This window comes from Eublepharis macularius, chromosome 13 (genome assembly GCF_028583425.1).
Source record: "Eublepharis macularius isolate TG4126 chromosome 13, MPM_Emac_v1.0, whole genome shotgun sequence".
In the NCBI taxonomy this organism is placed as follows: Eukaryota; Metazoa; Chordata; class Lepidosauria; order Squamata; family Eublepharidae; genus Eublepharis; species Eublepharis macularius.
In genome coordinates, this window is record NC_072802.1 from 39,239,296 (window position 1) to 39,262,466 (window position 23,171).

Genomic DNA, 23,171 nt, shown 5'->3' on the forward strand with positions numbered 1-23,171 from the left:
TCCATTTGAGGGGCATTTTCAATCAAGAAAATGGCATGATGAAAAAGTGTTAACCCTCCTTTTCTAGCAATGTTGCTTTGAGTCATACTAGGGCTTCCAATAGATTTTTTTTAACAGTTAAATGAATACGGCAGGGGATCTAATCACAGATCCCCAGTGTTTGGCTCTTGATATCTCTCAACTAATCTTGTCACCCCCTAGCCAGTGGCAGGGGCGGGGGGGGGACCCCACTCCCACTTTCCATTCCCTGACCCTGCTCAGCAGAGGGGAGGCATGGGGCTGGGGGAAAGCATGTGTACTCATTCCCGTGCTCCGCTGTCACATTGGTGATGGAGGAATACTGATGCATGCTGAAACAAAGCTGAGTGAAAACCAATCCTTTAGAGGCTGTTTTCACTCAGCTTGTCTTCTGCACACATGCACCGTGACTTCTTTCTTTGTCATGTTGGGAAATGAGCATGATGGGGGAGGGAGGAGTCACTGGGAGTTCCTCCTTCCCACTCATTTTCAAACGTGATGAAGGAGGGAGTCACAGTGCCTGCATGCTGAAGACAAGCAGAGGGAAATCTGCCTCCAAAGGGGTGGTTTTCACTTAGCTCCATTTCAGCATGCACCAGGATTCCTCTGTTGCATTAATTTCTGGCATGACAGGGAAGTCTGGGAGTGTGTGTACACTATTTGCACACACAGAAGGTTAGTACCCCAATACACCCCACCCACAAGCCCCAAGCACCCTTGCTTGTGGCCATGGGACCCCTGGCAATCCTACTCTCAGCCTTTTTTCAGGTATAGCTTCAGAGTCTTGGTCTGGTTCTGGCAGAAGAAATAAAGGGATTACTGTTAGCCAAGTTTAATTCCCCTCTGTCAAAAGGGACCCATTAAACCCCTCAGGGGCAGAAGTCTATGTTTTCTTGTTGCTCAGTACAGCAAGCAGGTCAGTAATGCTCTATGAATGAAGATAAGATTTTGAGAGTGTTTGGGGAACTGGGGGGTGGCAATCTCTTGGCAATTGTCTCTGTTGTCCACCACTGCTCTGAGCAGCAGACAGAGAAAAATTAAAATATTGCAGGCCTCTTGTGCCTATGTCACTTCTGGGTAGTGACAAGAGCTATGAGAAACTGGGATGTTTGGGGGATGAAAAAGAAGCTCCTTGGAGGAAAGTTGAGGGTGATGGCTTGTTCACTCAGACTGGGGAGACTCAGGTTCAATTCCTCACTCCGCTATAAGGCTCTCTGGGTCATTTTAAGCCAGTCCCTATCTTTCAGCCTAACTTACATTTAAGCATTGTTGTAAGGATAAAATAAAGGGGAGGGGGAACCATCCACCTTGAACTCCTTAGAAGAAAGGTGAGATAAAAACATGTGCTGTGAAATGTAACAAAACAAAATTTAATATAGCTAAAACCTTTAATATTCAGCACTTGGTAATCCAGAATGCTCAGTTATCTGGTATCGCCCAGAGGGCAAACTCCTCTGTGGTGGCACTGTCCAATGGCCTTAGACCCAAGGTGATCATGCCATCACCTCAAGTGCCCCTTGTGGTTCATCCCAGGACATATCACCCATTGTGCCCACACATCAGGATTCTCCCTGTGTCCCCTTCACCTTCAAGTCTCTGCTGGCTGGTGTGGCTTCCTCTCTCAAGCCCTCTCCATCCTTCTCCACCATCTTGAATGGACTTGAGTAGAGTGGAGGGGGAGGTCAGTTAACCCCACCACATTCTTGGGGCCTCCTTGTGCTCCTGGGCTGCTGTGCCATTGGGACCATCCCTAGTGCCTTCTCCCTGCCAGCCTGCTGCAGTCCTTCTCCTGCTGCCTGGAGCTCTGCCCCTCTTGGCCACCCTTCAGGTGAGCATCCTTCAGGAACCTCATTATGGCTGCCTTGCTGTTGCTGCATCCTTCTGGCCCTGTGCTTCCAGTCAGCCTCCCCTGACATGTCCTACACTTCCAGCGATGTCCTGATATCTCTTCCAGCCCAGCCATTTTTACAACCAGCTGAAGGCAAAGGGATGTGCTCAGGCCACATCAAATCGCTGCCAGGAGTTGCATTGCCACACACCCATCCCCTCAGAGCACTCATGATCCCCCTGTTCAATCTGGTCCAGGGCCTTTTGATATTCCCCCAAGGGACCGCTTCCCTTACCCCTTTCTTCAGGAGGCTGGACAAAAGTGTGGCCCAGGTACCAAAGTGAGAGACAAAGTGGCTGTAGTAGCCTGCAAGTCCCAGAAATTGTCAGACTTGGTTTTTTTGTTTCTGGCCAAGGGGTATCCTGCAGAGCCTCCACCTAGCTGCATACCAGACACAGCTTCCCTCCCCTTATTGCATCATCCAGGTACTGTAGGGTATTTGCGGCTAGATGGTACTTTGTGGCATTAAGATGGAACCCTGCCTGCCCTATAACAACGAAAACCATCTCCAACTGCTGCACCTGTCATTGTTGTATGTTTCTGAAAATTTCTGGCATGAGCTGGGCAACTGATCTACTAAATGCTGGAATGTTGCAGCCCTGCCATGCAACCCAAAGAGCATGGTGATAAATTGATATCTCCTTATCTTGGGCTTGCAGGGGTACCTGCCAGTAGCCCTTGGTCATGTCCAGTGCTGACAGGTACCATGCCTCCCTCAATTGCTTCAACAGGTGTGGAACCTGTGGCATGGACTTTGCATTGAAACTGGAGACCCTATTGACACCCCTGAAATCCAGGCACATATGCAGAGAGCCTCTGGTTTCAGAATGAGAATTATTTGGCTCCGCCATAGGCTTACAAGGGTTCCACCATCCCCACTTGTAATATGGCCTTCAATTTCTTCCACACAGGATCCCACACCGTCCTAGGCAACAGGCTCAGCAGCTCCCGCACAACTTTCCCTGGTTCAGTTTCAATCTTATGCTCTACCAGGGACATTTTTCCCAGCTGGGTTGAGAATAGCCCTGCATGCCACTCCAACAGATTCTGCAATTCCTGGCACTATAGCAGTGTCAGCCTCCTCTGTGGCACTTCCCATAATCCTGGCTCATCTTGCTCCCAAGTCCCAATGGTGGATCTCCTGTCCCTCTGTTAGCTCTGCTATCACAGCAACCTCTTCATGTAGGTCCATCCAGTTTGGATAGTGTAGGCATTGGTCCCTCACCCAGGGCTTTCTGCCTCATACTCCATGACATGAGCCCTTACTAAGACTTGGTAACCTTCAACCAACTCTCTTGGCCAGGCCCATTTATTGAAATTCTTCTTTTGGACTATCTGTAGCTGCACCCATTCCTGGGCTAGCCACAGCTTCTCCTGCAGCCCCTTTAGGTATTCCCCAACTTCGGTGATGGTTCCTCTCAGTGACTCCTCCCCACCCCTGTGCCAACACAGCCAGAGGCCCCCAGGGTAGGTGGCTGTACACAAGTCAGAATGGTGCTTCTCAGGTAGACTCCTGGGGAACCTCTCTGACAGTGAGCATCAATGGCTCCAAAATCCCATTCCATTCCCCCAGTTTTTCCCTAGCACGCCTCCTAAGCATGATCTTTAGGGTCTGATTGAAACATTCTATGAAGTAATTTGTCCGAGTTTGGAAGTGTTTCACTCCCAGGGCTTGGCAGAGCCATTAAAACAACCACAAAATTAAAGCCGCACCCCTGGTCTGTCAGAATTTCCCTAGGAAATCCCTACCCATGCAAAGTAGGACAATGGAGCCTGAGTCACCAAGCAGGACTTCATGGTCTGTAAGGCAATGGCAGTGGGGAATTGTGTAGCATAATCTACTATAACTATGATCACTAAAACAAATCAGTGTCCCCAGGCTGTCCATGGTCAGGGGCCTGTAAAATCTATCTCTGTTTGGCAGAAGGGTTCTGTAATCACTGGCAATAGCTCCCAATGAGACCGGTGCCAGCTGACAAGTGGAGTTGCCTCCAGAAGCTGCACTGTCACATCCTCCCAACTGCCATATCCCTGAATCTTCAGGCATATGTATGCCCCTTCCCACTTCTCCAGCCAGCCAGCTTGATGCCTTTGGCTACTGCTGGGCTTCTGATAGCTGGCAATGCCAGTTGACATCATGCTTGGGTACCTCCTTCTCCCTTACCTTGACTGCCATTGTTGGGAGCCAGCTCTGCCATAGGGCTCCTGGGCATCTGGCCTGCTTGACCACCTGCTAAGTAGGATGGGCCTATGGCTTGGGGGAAGGACAGGGAGGTCCCACCAGGCATGGGTGTTGTTATGGTGGCATTGCCAGTGGAGTAGTTTCCCCTGGCTAGGGGGCGGGGCAGAGCAGTAAGCTTGAGTATCCAGCACATTTGATTGACTGGCAACCCCCATTCCCCCTGAGTGTCTGATAATGAAAAACATTGAACATCTCTCCTGGCAACATCTTCGAGGAAAGGCTACCTTGTCCTCCATTCCCCTTGAATTTTCTTTCCCTCTCCCCCTATCAATACATATACACACAATGTTATTTGGAAAACATATTACAAATGGTAGATGGAGTCAATCAACTAACTCTGTTTCCAATCTCTGACACCCTTAAGCAATTTGGAGATGTGCTGTACACCACTGATTTCATCTTTATCTATAAAATCCTGTTTCACAACATAATAAATTGACTATGGGCAGAAACAGGGGAGCTCAGGTTTTATTTTTAATGTATCCTTTTCCATTTACAACCTTTCAAATGTTTAACCTATATTTCCAATATGAACATTTGACAAAGATTAAAGTGGAAAGCCATAGTCAGCCGGAATAGGAAAGCATATCAATAGACATAGCAGTGTGCATGGTGTTAGTGCTCTGATATGTCATATCATCTACTCTTGTTCACACCATGAATATAATCTGTAGTTTATGGGGAATACACAGTAATGGGGGGGGGGGGCAGGCTGTTAAGAAAAATATGCACCTTTGTCCAGAAACTAATTGATGTATTCACATCTACAGCCAAAAATTCTCAAGCAGACATCTACATACATGATGCTGTTGCATTAAGTCACGTTCATGGAGGCCTATGACCCAAGGTAATTATGCATGTGCATGTCCAAGGCCATCTAAAGAACATATACCCATATACCCTCAAAGGCCCTCATACATCGATGCATTAAACATGACTGTAGTTAGAGATGATCTCCTGATATGGCATCATTGATAAAGAATGTATATATGTGAGAGCATCTGAGGCTTGTTTTGTGCATACTAGCATATATATATTTGGCTCAGATTCAGTTAGAAATAATTGATGCTAGTCAATGCAAATGTATCCAAAAGTCTATCTAAGGTCCAAATAACATTATACATACCCCCCATATGTTTAAAGATGCTTAATAAGGGGGGGGGGTCAAGGAATAATACAGAAGGTTGTATGAAGCACCTAATCTATATCAGTTTGTTTGCTTAAAACAATTATTTTGCTTGTTTAAAGACTTTTATAAGCCCACCTATCTCCCAGGCAATTGGGTCTTAAGGCAGGTAATGGATTAAAATCCATATACATCACAGAGAGTTTGAAACATCAAGCTATTAAAACATCCATCATTGACCTTATAACATCCATAAAAGAGTCCTGCTCCAAAAAGCCTACAGGGAGCTGCATAGCATAGCAGTTCAGTGGTTGGAATGTGAATCAGCACTCTGCTGGTTCAAATCCCACTACTGCCATGAGCTCAGTAGGTTGCCTCCTCTCAGTCCCAGCTCCCCAGCTGTATTGCAGGAATAATAATAACAGTGACTTTGTTCACCACCCCGAGTGGGATGCTAATCTGTCTAGAAGAGTGGTGTGTAAGTGCAGTTATTATTATTCTTAAAGAAGCCATCATGAGACCCCAAATCCCAAGGATCTCTTTAAAAGTGCTAAGCAATTGCAAAAAAAGACAAGGCCTATCCAGCTTCTTTTGGAAGACTGTTTTCCACAGAGAAAGTTCATGAGCAAGCAGCTCGTAAGGTAGGTGTGGTATGTAGAAGTTGTTTCATTTGGATGCATGGAGTGAGGAAAGAAGTGAACAAAGGTGGTTGTTGTGGGTTTTCTGGGCTGTATTGCCGTGGTCTTGGCATTGTAGTTCCTGATGTTTCGCCAGCAGCTGTGGCTGGCATCTTCAGAGGTGTAGCACCAAAAGACAGCTGCTGGCGAAACGTCAGGAACTACAATGCCAAGACCACAGAAATACAGCCCGGAAAACCCACAACAACCATCATTCTCCGGCCGTGAAAGCCTTCGACAATACATCGAAGTGAACAAAGTTCATAAAACATCCTCAGAGCAGGGCCGGATCTAGGGTTGCTGGCGCCCAGGGCAATCCTTGTCTGGCTTTCCCTGGTACTCCCAGCGCTGCATGATGATGTCACTTTCATGACATCATCATGCAGGGATGGGTGTGGCACCTGTGTGGCAAGCCGGCCACCCCAGCGCACAGTGCACTGTGGAGCTGGCAGCAGCAGAGCGGGCGTGCACTGGGTTGCCCAGCTTCCTGCGCGGGTGGCTGAGCGCAGGGCTGGAAGGCCCTCCACACAGTTCGCCTGCCCCGCTGATGGGGCAGCTGGCTTGCCGAGTGCTCCCTGTCCTGTGCATGCAGCTAGCCAGCTGCCCCATTGGCAGGGCAGGCAGAGGGCCTCTTGACCCTGCGCTCAGCCACCTGCGCTGCCTCCGCCAGCTCTGGCGCGCTCCCAGCAGCTGGAAGCTGCACCCGGCGCCCCCCTTTGGCAGCGCTGGGAGCAAGCTACCCCCCTGCCCCCCCCTCAATCCAGCCCTATATCAGGTGATCATCTTTGACTCAGGTCTTCCCAAATACTGGTGTGCAGCTACTGGAGAGGGGAACTACATGAGATAAATTACTTGAGTTTGAGCAAGTGAATAAATTTACAACTGGTCTCACATTCATGTGCTGGCTTTCCCCCAGGCAGAGCACATCTGCTGATTTTGTGAGATCTCTGGGTGTGCAGTTGCCTTTGCAAGTGCTTGTGTTTGCAACAATAGCATCTCTAGTGTAGAACATCAGTTTTGTTCTGTCTCTGGTGTTTGTGTCATTCTTTTCATTCCTGTTGGAAGTGGGTGATGCAGTTGCTCCAATTCACTTGTTTTGTCAACACTTCTCTAGTATATCCCCCTTGTTCTGTTAAATAGCAGCCACAAACTACTTTCATTTTGTTTTCTTAAATGAGTTTTCTTTTTCACAATTTTAAAAAAGACCTGCTATTCCATGGGACAGTTTGCTTGATTGCCTCCCTGCTTTTCATCTGTTATACCTTACTTAGTTGTTGTTGAGATAAAATGGAGAGTGAGATCCTATACTACATGATACTTCAGTGAGTGAGCTGGCAGGAAGCTGCGAGCGCTGGTGCCTGGCCACTTCACCCACTGTGCTGCCCTCCCACAAAGCAGCTCCCGTGTGGCTGTGCCTGGAGAATTGGGTCATCCACCATCCCCTTCCCATCCAAATGAGCAAAGTTGAGGTGAAACATGGTATTCAATTCCCCACACTCCTCATCTTGGAGTACCTGGAATAAAACTCATGCTCATCCATCCACGGGATCGAGAAGTGTGTGACTGCATGAGTCAGTGCAAAAGCACATGTAAGTTTGTTCACTTACTCAAATCCAGATAATTTGTGTTGAGTAGTTTGCCTCATAGTCCGTCATCATTTTTAGTTTTGTCCTAGTCTTCTTTGGATTTTTTTTCCTCTTAGACTTTGCTTGCCTGCCTGCTGCATGCCTTCATACCTGATGCCCTACCTCCTCAGACCCTATCTGGTCTTCAACCATCCCCTCTGATTTTAATCCCATCAAATTGACAACTTCCCCTTCCCTCTCAAAAAGTAGACTGCAAATTACTTTGTTCTCCATTAACTGGACATCCCAAGCCATTGCAATAGCTAGACAAAGGAACATCATGAGGCTTCACTGCCACAAGCACAATACAATATCAATCCCTCAGCACAATGTTAAATGATTACTTCCCAACTTCATCACTCATTATGTATAACTGTTTTTATACCACATGATACTATACCTGCTGATACATTGTTTCATGTGAAACTATTGATTTGTTATGTTTCAGCATGATTTTTCCTGGGAAGATTAGAATAAGAGTCTCTGAAGAAGATTGAAGAGTAACAGGATGGTCCTATTAAACAATGGCACAGGTCCTATTCGACGGAATGGAGGTTGTGTATCAGCAATGCTTGATTAAGTCTTTAAACCCTCTGACATATTAGTGATTCTTAAACTGTGGTTCTCAGGGGCACTCAAAATAGTTGATGAGCAACAGATTCAAGATAGACAGAAGGGTCTCTTCCATCAGTGAATTATTAACCTGCAAAATTCACTGCCCATAGATGTAATAATGATGACGAGCATATATGGCTTTAAAAGGGGATTCAACAGATCCATGGAGGGAAGGTCCATCAATGGCTACTAGCCATGGTGATTAAAAGGAACTTCCACATTTAAAGTTGGTAAATTCAAAGTACCAGTGTTGGGAGACAACAACAGGCCTTGGACTCTACATCCTTTTTATTGGCCCTTCAAGACAGCTGGTAGTCCATGATATGAAATAGGATGCTGAACTTCATGGTCTAGTGAATGTATATAATACCAACTTATACTGAGTTAGACCATTGGTCTGTCTAGCTCATTGTTCTATATATTCTGACTGTCAGTGGCTCTCCAATTCAGGCAGATATCTTTCCCAGCTCTGCATCCTCAGATCCCATTTAACTGATAATATCAAATATGGAACTTGGGAACTTCTGAACACAAAGCATGTGCTCTGAGTTATTAACCCTTTCTTTTCGAAGATTTGAACCTGGAAGTCCTTGAGTCATATTATCAATATTGTTCTTATGGAGTCGATCTCTTATTCTTATGGAGCTGGTCCCTGAAACTTGTTCTTATGGAGTCAATCCCTGAAGCTAGCATCAAAACAACAGAAGAAAATGTGGAAGGTCTTTTCTAAGGCAGACAGTGATGCAAGCCAAAATAATTCCTTGAGTGCAGGATTTTACTACAGCAGTGGAACCAGACTGCTGTTACTATAGTACACACAACAGTGGATTTTCTTGAGATAACTGTTTGTCCCAGGTCTAGGAATCAGTTCAATAAGGTAATACACGATTCCGCTTTGCTTCTTTATGTTATTCCTGGGTATGTCCTATGGGATTTATCAGCCCTGGCTGATAAATAAACAAATCTTTTCCAATCCAAACTATCAATTCCTTCATTGTGTAATAAAATCAGAGGCTATTTCACAGAACATCTGCAGAATAGCAGAAAACACAAACAAGAGTTCTCAAAATTATTCTCTCAGTATTAGCAATTTTACCTCCCATCTGTTGGAATGCTGGCTGCCATTTCACTTAATTCCTTACAATCTGACCTTGAAATAACAGCTTATAAAATAGTAATATAGTGTATTTGTTTTTCTGCATCTGTGCAACCAAGGAGCAGTCATTATAATTCTCCAAAAACTAGGATAGGAGGTATATAAAAATGCCTAGATATAATATCAGTTACCAACCCATCAAAACAAGAAGAGCTCTCTAGCATTCCATTTTTAGTAGCATCCAAGGATTGCTTTCTGGGATGAAGTTACGATTGCATTAAATAATCTTCCATTTCAATTTGGGAGTAGAGATGGGCACGAACAGCAATATGAACTTAAAAAAACCACGAACAGCCCAATCAGCTGTTCGTGAACAAGCTGTTCTAAGGCCCCATTCTAAACGAACAGCTGGTCGTTGCAAGCCTTGTTCATTGCTGTTCATTGCTGTTCGTCAAGCCAGACAATCTGGCACCTGCAATCAATTCCCTTGGCAACCAGAGGCAGGGACTGCCTGAACTCTGTCTAAACTCCTGCTGTTGCCCTGGAAACCCCAATCTAAGCCCAATTTAGCTTGATAGGGCCGTCTTCCTTTCAAGTGTGGGGCTCCAAATTTGTTACAAGGAAGCAAAGAGCAGGGGGGAGGGGGACGCCCAGCTCTGGTTTTGCAGACAGTGAGGAAGAGACAGTTGCTGTTGGCATTTTGAGAGAGAGACAGGGAGAGTGCATTGGAGCTTGAATTTTCTTTGTGTGTGGTGGGATAGGGATCTACCTCTTCAAGTTCCAGGGCTGCCGCCAGGCTCTGGGCCAAGCTATTATTTATTACTGGTAGCTTTCCTGCTGCCTGCTCAGGTAAGGTTTTTGGGAGTGGTGCGGTAGGGATCTACCCCTTCAGGTTCCACAGCTGCTGCCAGGCTCTAGGGCCAAGCTATTATTTATTATTGGTACATTTCCTGCTGTCTGCTCAGGTAGGGTCTCTGAGAGTGGTGTGGTAGGGATCTTGATGGATGGAGGAGAGCCTACTGGCCCCCACGAACAACGAACCTGTTCATGAACAGGTCTTGCTCATCAATGTTCGTTGTTCATGGATGGCAATGAACAATGAACACCATGTTCAGGGTTTTTTTTTATGTTCATGCCCATGTATTTGGGAGTCAAACTTAGAGCGGGGTGTGTGAACATGTGCTCCATAACCCCCATTCTTTAATCCTGCATATTAAATTTCCCTTTGATTCATTTTTTAACTTATCCAGTGCTCTGGATTCTCCTATTTCCTGCTTGTGTCATTTCCCTCTCCTAACTATCTATTCTTAATACATGGGCAACCCCAGCTAATTGGAATTTGTGTATTTAAGAGGATGGTCAAACTGCTATATAGCCAGTTAGATATGGCTATATGATCATGTCAGTAAGAGTAAAGTCAGTTGAGACTGAAGACAATGTCTACTAGATCAATCACATGGGTTATCCATCCCAGGCAACTGGAGATGACAAAGGCACACACATTACACACATTGGATAATGCATTTTCAATACACTTTGGCAATGGTTTGAAACTAGATTTTCCTCCATGAAACTGGAAAATCCACTTGCAAACAGTTGCTAAAATGCATGGAAAGTGCATTATCCAATGTGTGAAAGCAGCAATACTGAACAAGATGACATTACAATGCTACACAACCAATCAGATATGACTAAATGATAGCATTATGGAAAGCAAACAAAGCCAGTTAGGAGAGAGATGTAAACTAAGCCGTGGGCATTTTTGTAGACATTTTTGAAAAACAACCAAAAGGGCAGTGGGAGAGGTTTGCTTTCCAATGCTGCATAAAACATTTCCAAAATATAGCTAGTGGTTTCTGCTCAGCCTTAGCTGAAGTAAGTTCTCAGCCCAGGAGGGAATCCTAGCACTCATTATTTCCTTTATGAGAACAGACAGTAGCACGACAACAAACTAGACCACTTGGAGGTACCCAAGTAAATCCACTTGACATCCGATACTGTGCAGCATTAGATATAAACACAATATACCTGGCCCTTCGGGGTACTACATTACAGCAATAACAAAATGCCATCACAAACATGTTTCAAACATGCAGGGATGTCTAAGCAAGGGAGAAAGGGATTTATTAGAAATGAAGTATAGAGTATATTGTGGGAAAGGAATATGAATCCTTGGGACCAAGAAATCCCATACAAAGGCTTCTAATGACCAGTTATATTTAGAAATGTAAGCATCTCACTTCTGAGATTCACCCCCAGCAACTTCTGTAGATTTTCAGCTGGGTTTTGGCAAAACTAATGGTTTTACATTGAGAAGAAAGTATTTTGAGGGTTTCAGAGACTCTAAGATATATCCATGGCTGGTGCAGATGGCAGCAAGGTGTGACAGGTCCTGGGGCCCTATTAATGGAGGAGGGGGATTTAGGAGGTCTTCATATCTTATAAAGTGGCATATAGCCTTCTAATTAAGGCACTTCAATATTCCTTTATTCTTAACTAGGCTCCTTAATGCCCGTGGCTGAAAAAAACAAATGCCAAATTGTGTACATTCTCCAGAACAATGTGGTATAGGAATGTGGGTTTTCTGTTGCTGTTGACTTCAGTGGACTGGGGATAACCTTGGCCTGGCACTTTTCCCAGGCATCCAAACATTTACCCTAGTCACAAGCATTTCCCTTATCACCAGGTATTGAGGACTAGCTATTACCCTTTCTTCTTTACATAATTGCACCAATTATTGCATCTGCTTTGACCCAAAGGACAGGCACTATCACTGTTGCTGAGTGGTCCCCAGTGAGTCCCTGAGACATTATGCTTGCTGCTTCTCCAACTTTTCAAGTGCCATGCCCTCTTCTCTGTTTGACAGGATGATGGGTAAAGGGCTACTTCTGAGAGTGGATCTGCAAAGGAGTCTGAATGTTGCATGTTCTGACCTTATTTCTTCTATTTTTCAGATAGTTCTTCAAGGAATCAAACAGGGAGTCAATGGATGAGCAGCTCTTCCTGCATTGCTCAGCCTTGAGTCACAGACTTAACAGGACCAGATGGTGTCATCACCAAGTCCCTTTTAGGCAGCACAGATTTGAGGGACAAGATAGAGGCACTAGACTGTTATCTCACCATTGGGTCAGGAACTTCTAAGCTGATTCCTAGGAAAGCTCTCTCAAGACTTACCCCACTCCTGATGAAGATAACACTCTCATCACTCAAGGTGTCTTGATCCTTGGGCCCTGATTACCCGTAGAAACAATACACCCTGCAGAATCTATTGGAAAGGAGATGGAGTGCTGGGTTGCCAGAGTTCTATCCCTTTTAGACAAATTGTTCTGTAGCAAGAGAACGGAGAAGCTTAAATTATGTAACCAAGCTAGGGAAGCTAAAAGAGCTCAGTTGGCTTTGACCCTTCATCAGAAGATGATGTTGGCTTCCTATCATCCATTCAGAATGCTAAATGCCTGATTCTGACAGCCCTTGCACTTGGTAGCCAATGAATTTTAGCCTTTGAATAGTTGGTTCTCCAGCTTCAACTTGCCCCTTTCCAATGGGCAGCCCTGATCCCAGCTAATGGATCCAGTGTTTCCTGCACTTTTATGGGGAACCCACCATGTCACAACTGGTCAGATGGAATCCTGTTGGCTATAGGTCGCATGGTCCCTTACAGGCAAGAAACTGCAGTACTCCTAGCCATCTGCACTGCTGTATGGGAAAGATGAGGCCAGCAGTTTTCTCTGTTTGCTTGGCTGCCCCAGCAGCACAAAGAGAGAGACATCTGAGATCTGCTGCCAAGAGTTTTTGGTTTGACACACTGATACTTTAGAGGACGGGGAAGAGTTTTCATTTGAGGCAACAAAAATAAGATATACTTTTGCTCTTTTGTGCATGGCACCATGCTTTCACTTCTTCAGAACTCATGTTGATCAAATGCAAATGTTGCCATCATTCAAGCAGGAACACATTCCTTCATTTCCAAGTAGGACTTTGCTGGTCATATTTACAACAGAAAGAGAAATCCTATCAGGGGGTCCCCCCAAAAGAAATGCCAGCCCTACAAGCTGCAAACACTGGTGGGAGAGAAACACCTCATCTAGCCAACATTTCTGTTGAAAAGCTACATCAAACCCACCTGTATGTGATATTTGATCTCATGACATAATCTTGAGACCCTGTCAGTTCCATTGCTTTGTGTATTTTCAGCAATTAAAAATGTCTCCAGAGTAATTCATTGATTTTCCAGTGTTTATTATGTCTCCCCTCTTCAAGATTGCTTAAATAGAAAGTTGAACAAAGCCACAGGAAGGCAGCTAGATTGGATCAGCCTATTATATAGCATATTTTTATCATGTTCTTCTTTCAAGGATGTCTGAGCAGCATCCGTGGCTCTCGCTTCTCATTCTGTTCTTACAACAACTCTGTGAGGTAAGTTAAGCTAAGAGAGGTTGACTGGCCCAAGTGCACCCAGTGAGCATCATGGCAGATCCTGGTTTAGCTTTCACCTGGTTTAGGTGAACTAAAAGTAGAGCATGATCACACTAAATAGATTCCAGACTATGTCATGGGAGCCAGGACAGTGGACCAGCCCTGGAACTGAAGCTGTATTGTGTATTTGAGCCAGCCCACAGAAGGGCTGGCTCAAGTAGCAGGAGGAGAGATGCAGAAACAAAGCTGCAGGTGGAACCAATATAGAAGGAGAAGACACCAAAAGCAACCAGAAAGAAGAATAAACCATCCAATTTCTCCTCCTGAACTCCCCACTTCTTATCCCAAAGGAATTCCTGATAAGGTTTCCTCCCACAAGCTTTCCCTATCAGGACATTGTTCAGCATCACTCCAGATCAATGTCAGCAAATTACATCCAGGAGCAAACTAGATTGCATCAGCTCCCCTCATCCAGCATATATCTCTGGGTGCACACGGCTCTTGGGTAGGACTGCAGCTGTACCTGCATGTTGAGAGATGTAATCTCTCCCCTCAGAACAGTGGTACCATGTTATACAAAGGAAGAAAGCCATTTCATGTTCACAAACCGAGCATACCAGTAAAATGTCATGCAGAAAACTGGTTAGCTTTTTGGTTTTTTTCTCAATAGCCTTATATTTTGCGTCAGTTGAATTCAAGATAGAGTCCAGCCCTGTTCACGTTACAATGAATGCATATACAATCTCTGTACAATGTACACTTGATTTTTCTTTATATATGACTAGAATAATGCTCATGTTACATTCAACACACATAAAGTTAGATGTGATTGGAAGTCCTAATTTATCCGGATAAATATCTAGGGCCTGGCAAGATCTACTATCTTTCCACCAAGCCAGTAAGACAGTTCTGCCAGGCATATGGTTGGGGCTAGGCTAGGCCTCTGCCAGCCTAGATAGAGAAGAAAAGAAGATCCGAGCCCTCCCTATTAGAGACCCCATTAGAGCCCTCCCTATTAGAGTTCACCATCAAGCTTCCAGTTGGCAAATTGATTGCTCCAATGGGTGAACTGGTTGCTGTTGTCATGTATATTTGTTTTTATACTGTATTGTCATGCTGTTGTTGATTTTAAACTGTTTTTATGATGTAAGCATATGAAATGTTTTTATCTGACATAATCCGCCCTGGGCCTGCTCGCAGGGAGGGTGGAATAAAAGTCTAAAATAAATAAATAAATAAATAAATAAATAAATAAATAAATAAATAAATAAATAAATAAATAAATAAATAAATAAATAAATAAATAAATAAATAAATAAATAAATAAATAAATAAATAAAATACTGATCCATAGTTTCATTTGTAAAGGGAACACATGCGGACTCTTTCTTACAATCACATGTGTATACATGTGTATATGGTTTATGTATGGTTGCTATAACATGTGAACAGGGCTCTTGTATTTTTGCTTCAGGTTTCAGGCTGTTTTCTGCCTTGATTGTCAACAACAATCCATGTCTCCCAGATATAGCTTGGATGCTACAGTGCATATTTGAATGCTACTAACCCTGGCACTCAGCATCTAGATCTTTCTGTATTTGTCTCTATGGGCCAAACTACAAGTGACAAATGACGCGTGAACAGCAAGTGTATTCCTCCCTGTTCACTTGCCCTCCACTTGCTCTCCACTCAATCCACTTGCTGTTCAAGTGTCATTCATCACTTGTAGCTTGGCCCTAATATCTACAACTTACCTGCATCATGATATCATAATATTATTCATTCCCCTATCCTGCCACTTCCCAGTGGCAGATTATGCAATATCAGCAAACGGGTAAGTTGTGAGAAACATTACAAGGGAGACAAACAGGTGCAATTTTGAGTAATAAGGTCGTTTTTAGAAATGAGATGGAATTTTGAAACCTGGCTGCTTCGATTCAAGATATTTCCATTTCAATTTCATTTCTCCCTTGGTAGAAACACACTTGTGAGTCTTTATTTTCACACCCATTTTTATTTCCTTGAGCTGAGTTTTCCCACATTAAAATGAATCCCTTTTTTGGACATTCTTTTTTTTGCTGCAATTGCATATAAATGGTGTGAAAATGATGTACAACAATCAAACAAATCATCCATAGCAGTATGAAACCGAGGTGAACCAATGACAATGACAAAATAAGCATTACAAAAAATAGCTGTGTTTGCTCAACCCTAATGGGTTTGCATAGAGAAGTAGGGTTTGTTTTTTAAATCATCCATAGGCCATATCAGAGAAAGTTAGACAAATGTACAGGTTGCACATTGCACATAAAAGCTGTGGCAATGCAAAAATGACGGAGTAGAATCATTAAAATGTCAGCAGTAAATTAATAATCATCATAAGGATCCAATCTACAATCCTGATGTCACAACATTGTACATTTCTTCAAATCCACCCCCTGCCAGCAGCAGCCAGTGATGTGATTAAGTTGTACTAAGCAAAGGGAGTGGAACCAGCTAGACATTTTCAGCCCTAACTGGATGTATATTGTAAAATCTCATTAGGGTCTCTTCCATTTATGACTCTCTTTTGGCAGTTTCTCCAAACGTTCCAGAGCTATTTCCCTTCTTTTTTCCCCATTTGACATTAACCCCAGTTCACCATTTCACTTTGTTGGTTTATGTGTGGCATTCACTGTGTAACACTAGCTAAAATTTCTTTCCCCTCTTTTGAAACTGAACCAGCAAGTTACAACTTAGTACGCTTTTTATTTTATTTTCTGCCTTAGCAGCAGATGCTAGGGGGAATGTAGGTTAAGCTTTGGATTGAAACTGGTCTCCACAGGACAACAAAATGTTGTGATAAAGCAAAAGATGGAAATGCAAACCAACAAAGCATTCCAGATTTAGCAAGCCTTCTGCTTGGATGGAGATAGGCTTGGCACAAAGTAAGTGAAGGAAATCAATTAAGAAACAGAATTAGTAAATGGATAATCTTTGGACCAGGAGAGGACACCTTGGTTAATGCTTATGAGCACACTAAAAAGGAATCTACATGTTGCTGCTAATCAACATATTTTATTTGCATGCTGTTACAACCAGAGGTGCCATTGACTTCACAGTGAACATGTTTTGTAGGCAAACATTCCATTTTTGACAACTATCACTCATGAGCTGAGCATCAGATCCTGTCCCCTTGCCTCCACCATCCAACTTGTGCAGCTGCCCAAAGGCTGTGATGATGGCATTTCATTTCCGTCTGCCTTGTGGCGGCTTTTGCATATGTATGTTAGGTTGAATTGCTTCTCCCCTAGAGTCATGGGAAGACCCATCCATCCATCATGGATGGGTGGGTCAGGTAATTAAATGTCATGACTGCCGTAAGCCAGTGAAAAAGTGCACAACATGAATCTGATAACTTGTACTTAGACAAATAACAATTAATAATGATTATGTATGTATGTATTTATTTATTTTCAATTTCTATTCCACCCTCCCTGAACTAGCAGGTTCAGGGCAGAGTACATCCTGTAAAACAGCACACTGAGAAACTTACATTTTACAGTTTTAAAACAACAATTTAAAACAGTGCAATATAAATATTTTACAAAGTACAAGAAAGCAGTGCAGGAGTAATCAGTGTATCCCTAAGCTGGATAGCTCAGGTGAACCTAATCTCATCAGATCTCAGAAGCTAAGTAGGGTCTGTCTTGGTTAGTAATTGGATGGGAGACCTCCAACAAAGATCAAGTTTGCAAAGACAGGCAATTGCAAACCACCTCTGTCAGTCTCTGGCCATGAACTCCCCAACAGGGGTCGCCATAAGTCAGCTATGACTTGAGGGCACTCTCCACCACCAGTGATTGTGTGACATCAAGTCACAACTGACTCATGGCAACCCCAGGGCCATGGAGTTTTCAAGACAAGAAATGTTCAGAGGTATCTTCCATTGCCTTCCTCCACACAGCAACCTCCGTTTCCTTGGTGGCCTCCCATCCAAGTACTAACCATGGCTGTCCCTGACTTCACTTCCAAGCTCTGATGAGATTGGACTAGTCTGGGCTATTGCACTGATTTTAGAAATACACCAAAGGATAAGTTTTTTCCTTTAAAAATTGTGTTTGTTGATTGGTTTGTTCACTCTTTATTTAAACAATTGGCTACAGAGCAGTAAGCAGCAATGACAGATTGAAGTGGGCAGAATTCCAGTCATACTGGACAAAGTGTGTGGGTGAAAGACTGCTAATTGTACTACACTGTACTGTTTGAATATACAGAAACTAACCAGACAGACAGACTTGAACAGATCATAGAACAGCCATAGTACAGATAAAAAGTGCAGATGACAATGTGGAAACCGTGAAAAGGTGCCCAGAGATAGTGTTGTGATGACTAAGACTAACAAGCTGAAACTTAATTCCGACAAAACAGAAGTGCTACACTTGGGCAGAAAGTTTGACCCAGGAATGGCGATGTCTCTTGTTCTGGATGGGGTTTCACCAGCTTTGTCTCATGAGGGGCTGCAGCTCTTCCAGGATGGGAAAAATCTTTCTACTATGGTGCATGCCCTGTAACAGTTAAGTTAGGTTACTGCAATGCACTCTGGTGGGGCTGCCTTGAAGACAGTCTGGAAGCTGCAATTGGTACAGAATGCTGCAGCCTGAAAGCTAAACTACACAAGACAAATTACATGACGATGCTCAAGGGAAGGGAGATGCAATGTTAACCAGGAAGCCTAGTTTGAATTTCACCTCACTCTAAAAAGCCGGCAAAGATCACTCCTCTGAGGAGCAATCTTTGCTGGCTCTGTAGAGAGAGGTGAAATTCAAACTACACTTCCCGGCTAACATTGCATCTCCCTTCACTTGAGCGTCTTCATGCAATTTGTCTTGTATAGTTTAGCTCTGAGAGTTAATTGGAATGGGTCACAGAGACCACATCACTCCAGTCTTGTTCCATCTATACTGACTCCCAGTTTGCTTCTGGATCCAATTCAATGTGCTGGTACTGACCTTTAAAGCCCTTATATAGCTGGGGAGAAGGATGAACCTATCCATCCATTCCAGTCATCTTTGGAGGCTTTCTTCAGGTGTAACTTGAGGAAGGAATTTCTCAGCTGTGGCACCAAATTTTGAAACTCCCTTCCCAGAAAGATTCACTTGTCTTCCTCTGTCATGATAAAGACATTGCTGTTTCATTTGCTGTACCTCCAATAAACTCTTTTTGGCCCTCCTCCCTGGCTGTGCGTGTTTGTATGTCTATGTTCTTATTGTAGTCATATACACATTTTAAAAGTCATTTTAATGTTTAAACATTTTAATGTCTAATGTTCACCATCTTGGGGACTCTGTTCGGGTAGAAAGCTGGCATATAAATGTTTTAAATAAATAAAATAAAAATTTGACTTCCTACTTGTGACTGGTGAGCAAAACCAGGAGCTGAACTGAGTGCTCAAGTATCTCTAGTTGCAACACACATTTAAGACCACTGACTCTGCCTGCCATTGGGAAAGCTGCTCAGCTCACACAGAGGGCCAGAGGAGGCAGAAAAAGATGTGAGGAACTTAGGAAAGGAGAAAGTCTAGGAAAACATCAGACCAAAGAAAGCAGAGGCTTGGAAAAGTTGGTGATTTGGATGAAAGAGATAGTCAGTGAGAAAGCTCTGAAAGAAAAATAAAAATTGTAGGATAGCTCTGCCTGAACTACAGAGATGAAGCAGGCTGGACCTCACGTGGTCTTTTGCTTGTACCAAAGAAGATCTTTCAAAAGCAACAATGTTCCCATATATTGGCTTGATGTCTCTTTTGGAATTACATGCAAATAATGGGCTTTTAGAGAAGTGACAAAGAGGTATTTTTATAAATAAGAGAACATGATCGTTTGCTTTAATAACATATTGTTGCATGGCTGAATACAGATGTTTTGGGTTTAATTTCCCCCCCTAGTCTGGCAGTCTTCTTTGTAGAGAAAAGCAGAATGCAAAATTGTATCTCATCGAAATTCATATAGCACCTTCCTTAAACCAGGGCATACATTAGCCTGTAATTGCTTTGTAAATTCATGGCAATTATTTCTTTGGAACTTTTTTAACACCCTTCCAACTTTTCTCCCCCCATGGCACATACAATATAAACACCATGCGCGAACTGTAAAAGCATAAACAACCTGTTTTACTTGGGGAAAAAAAACAGACTGCAATTATCATCTAATCGCAGTTAATTATATGCTTAATGTACCTTGAGCAAAAATTACTGATGCTGGGGGAAAAATCCCACCAGACATCGCATTACAGTTACAAAACACTGTTGAATCCTTGACAGAAGATCAGAAACCATATAGTGTCTCAGCTACCCTAATGTCCCTGCTTAATTGTGCTTAGCATACCCGTAAAGCAGCTTAGATTCACCCCTCTCTCTCTCTCTCTCTCTCTCTCTCTCTCTCTCTCTCTCTCTCTCTCTCTCTCTCTTTGATATATTCAGTAGGCAGACTACTCCATGTTTCAAAGATTCATATAGGGGATGATGTATCTAAACAGCTGGCTGGAAGATCCTCAATTATATAGATTTTTGGTAGTGATGGAGAGTGCCCTCAAGTTATTGTTGACTTATGGAGATCCCTGGTGGGGTTTTCAAGGCAAGAGACTAATAGAGGTGGTTTGCCATTGCTTGTCTCTGCAACCCTGGTCTTCATTGGAGGTCTCCCATCCAAGTACTAACCAAGACCGACCCTGATTATCTTCTGAGATCTGACAAGATCAGACTCACCTGGGCTATCCAGGTCAAGGATATAGATTTTTACAGTCACTCATATTCAGCTCTTTCTCTTTTTACATGATACTGTCATTTGTTTAAATACTTTTCCACACATTTTTTTTAAAAAAAAACTGTGGCTAAAATATCCGTACATCTCTGCTTTTCATCGTTGATCATTAGAGACACATGAGTTTAATATTGTGTTTTCTCTAACCATTGGAACATTCTGTCAAAAGTGTGGGAAAGCATGTTTACTGAGGAAAGGTATAAAGCGTGAGAGAAATGCTGAAAGAGGCAGTGGATCAAACAAGAAGTGCCGAAGCATATACTGGAAAGTGCTTAGGCAACTTCTTGTTTGAACTTCTCACATCTGTAGCCCCATTCACAGTGCAAACTTTAGGAAAAAAATCTTGGGATAGTTTAGGTGTGTAGCTGTCTTGGTCTGCAATAGAACAGTACGATTTGAGACCAGTGGCATGTCAGAGACCAACAAGATTTTCAGAATGTAACTTTGCAAGAGTCAGAGCTCCATGCTTTGGACTCTTCTGACTTTCAAAAGCTCACCCACCAAAAGGTTCTTGGTCTCTAATGTGCCACTGGACTCAAATCCTATTTTTCTGGAAGTACATCCCAGTGAGTAGACTTGAGTAGGATTCTGAGCAGATGTGCTTAGGATGGCATTGTTCAGCGACTTCTCTCCATAGGTCTTTACTGTGGTCCCCAAGCAGAAGTCATTTTTTAAAAAAAATATTCCATCAAACAGCCTTTTCTTTACAACCTTATAGACCCAACGGACTCACAATTCCCAGGTAGAGTGGAATAGCCTTTAAATGTGGGGTGGAAAACAAACCTTCAGAAACTTCAGATGCTCGCACAAGAAAGTCAGGTTCTACCTGGCTCCTTTCTCAGTTCAACTCCTCATTCTCCTTGAAGTAGCCAATATCTCCAACAAAGGTTTCTCCTCAACTCTCTTCTTTGTTCCTCTGACCGGTCCTTTCTTTCAGCTTGTACTACATGGTATCTGGTTCCATTTGTTTCTATTGTAATAACAATACAAATTAATAGCATGCCTATTTGGTTAAAAATTTGAGGCAAGTTCTGAAAAAAATTAGAGGCTAGCAACTTGTGTATCAACCCTGATGGATTCCAACAATTGCACTGACACATAGATAAAATCAACAAGAATGCTGAAGAACTTTAATAAGTAGACCAGGGAAGTTTCATCTAAAAAGGGATGGGAATAGGGTTGCCAACTCTGTCTTGGGAAATTCAAGGAGATTTTGGGGAGATGCCTGGGGAGGGTAGAGTTTGCAGAGGGAAGAGAGGGAGTTCAGCTGAGGAGTGATGTCACTTTTGTACTTCTATTTCTCTTAGAATCTATGCTATGGTATAGAGTCTATGGTATGTAGGATAGCCAGGTCCTCCATGGGAACCAATGGGGATCTGGGGGACATACTGGGTTGTGGGGGTGGGGGTCACCAGTGGCATTAGACCGCCAATGCACCTAGGACATCACAGGCGTGCACCTAGGAGTGACATTAGCAAGTCTTCAAGAAGGGGATCCAGGTAACTATTGACCCATAGGCTTGATGTCCATACCTGGAAAGGTTTTGGAACAAATCATCAGTCAGTCAGTAATCATAGCTGTAATTACTAAGAGCCAGCATGGGTTCCTCAAGAACAAGTCATGTCAGACTAAACTTATCTACTTTTTTTTGTTTTCTCAAGTGCGCTGAATTGTATGCACATGAGATTTTCTTTATGATTGTATAAAATTTCCTGGTTCAGGTGGATTGTCTATCGGCCTCTGAGGAAGCTGATATCATATGAAACAAGCTGATTAATATAGCCAACCACTTGTAGGGCAGGGGGCCCTTCGGGGTCCTTTCTCCATCTCCATCTTTCCACCTAAAAGAAAAAAGAAAAACCAAAATAACAGTTATTTTTACCTGGTGGCATTACACGTTTATACCTACCTGCTCTTTACAGCTACGGGTGAGGAGGAGGGAGCTGTGTTCTTCTCCAACCCTTTGCCTGTTACTTAATCTGCGTTTTTCAACAATCCATGGAGTGGAGGTCTCCAGTGTATTGGTAATATTTGGAAACTAAGAATGAACGTTTTGGCAAGGAAAGAGACTTGGATTCACAACACTGAGACACTTTTTGGTGAAATACGGTCATTTGTAAATAACATTATATATATATGTATCTGTGTATCTCTAAACTGTTTGGTATTATAAATTGATGTATAAATTGATACATAAATTTGTATATTGATATTTAAGAATTTACATTTCTGTGATTACATTAAGGATTTTGTACATAAAAAAGATTTTCTGAAATTGTTAATTGAAGGTTGTTTGGTTCCTGGGTGCATTTAGTTTTAGGGTGTCCAGGTCTCTTGGGAATGCCTCTCTTGTGGTTTTTTGCTAGTTTTCTAGCTTGTCAAGATCACCTTGAATCTTGATTCCATCTTCGTATGAACAACCCCTCCTAATTTAGTATCATCTGTAGATTTAATGGGCATCCCCTCTATTCCTTCATCTGAGTCATTTACAAAGACGTTGAACAACACAGGGCTCAGGACAGATCTCTGAGACACTCCTCTTGTCACTCCTCTCCAAGAGAATGAGGAACCATTTACAAGCACTCTTTGGGTATGGTCTGTCAACCAGTTACAAATCCATCTAACAATTATAGGATCTAAGCCTTTAGAACTTTACTTTTGGGCTTGGATA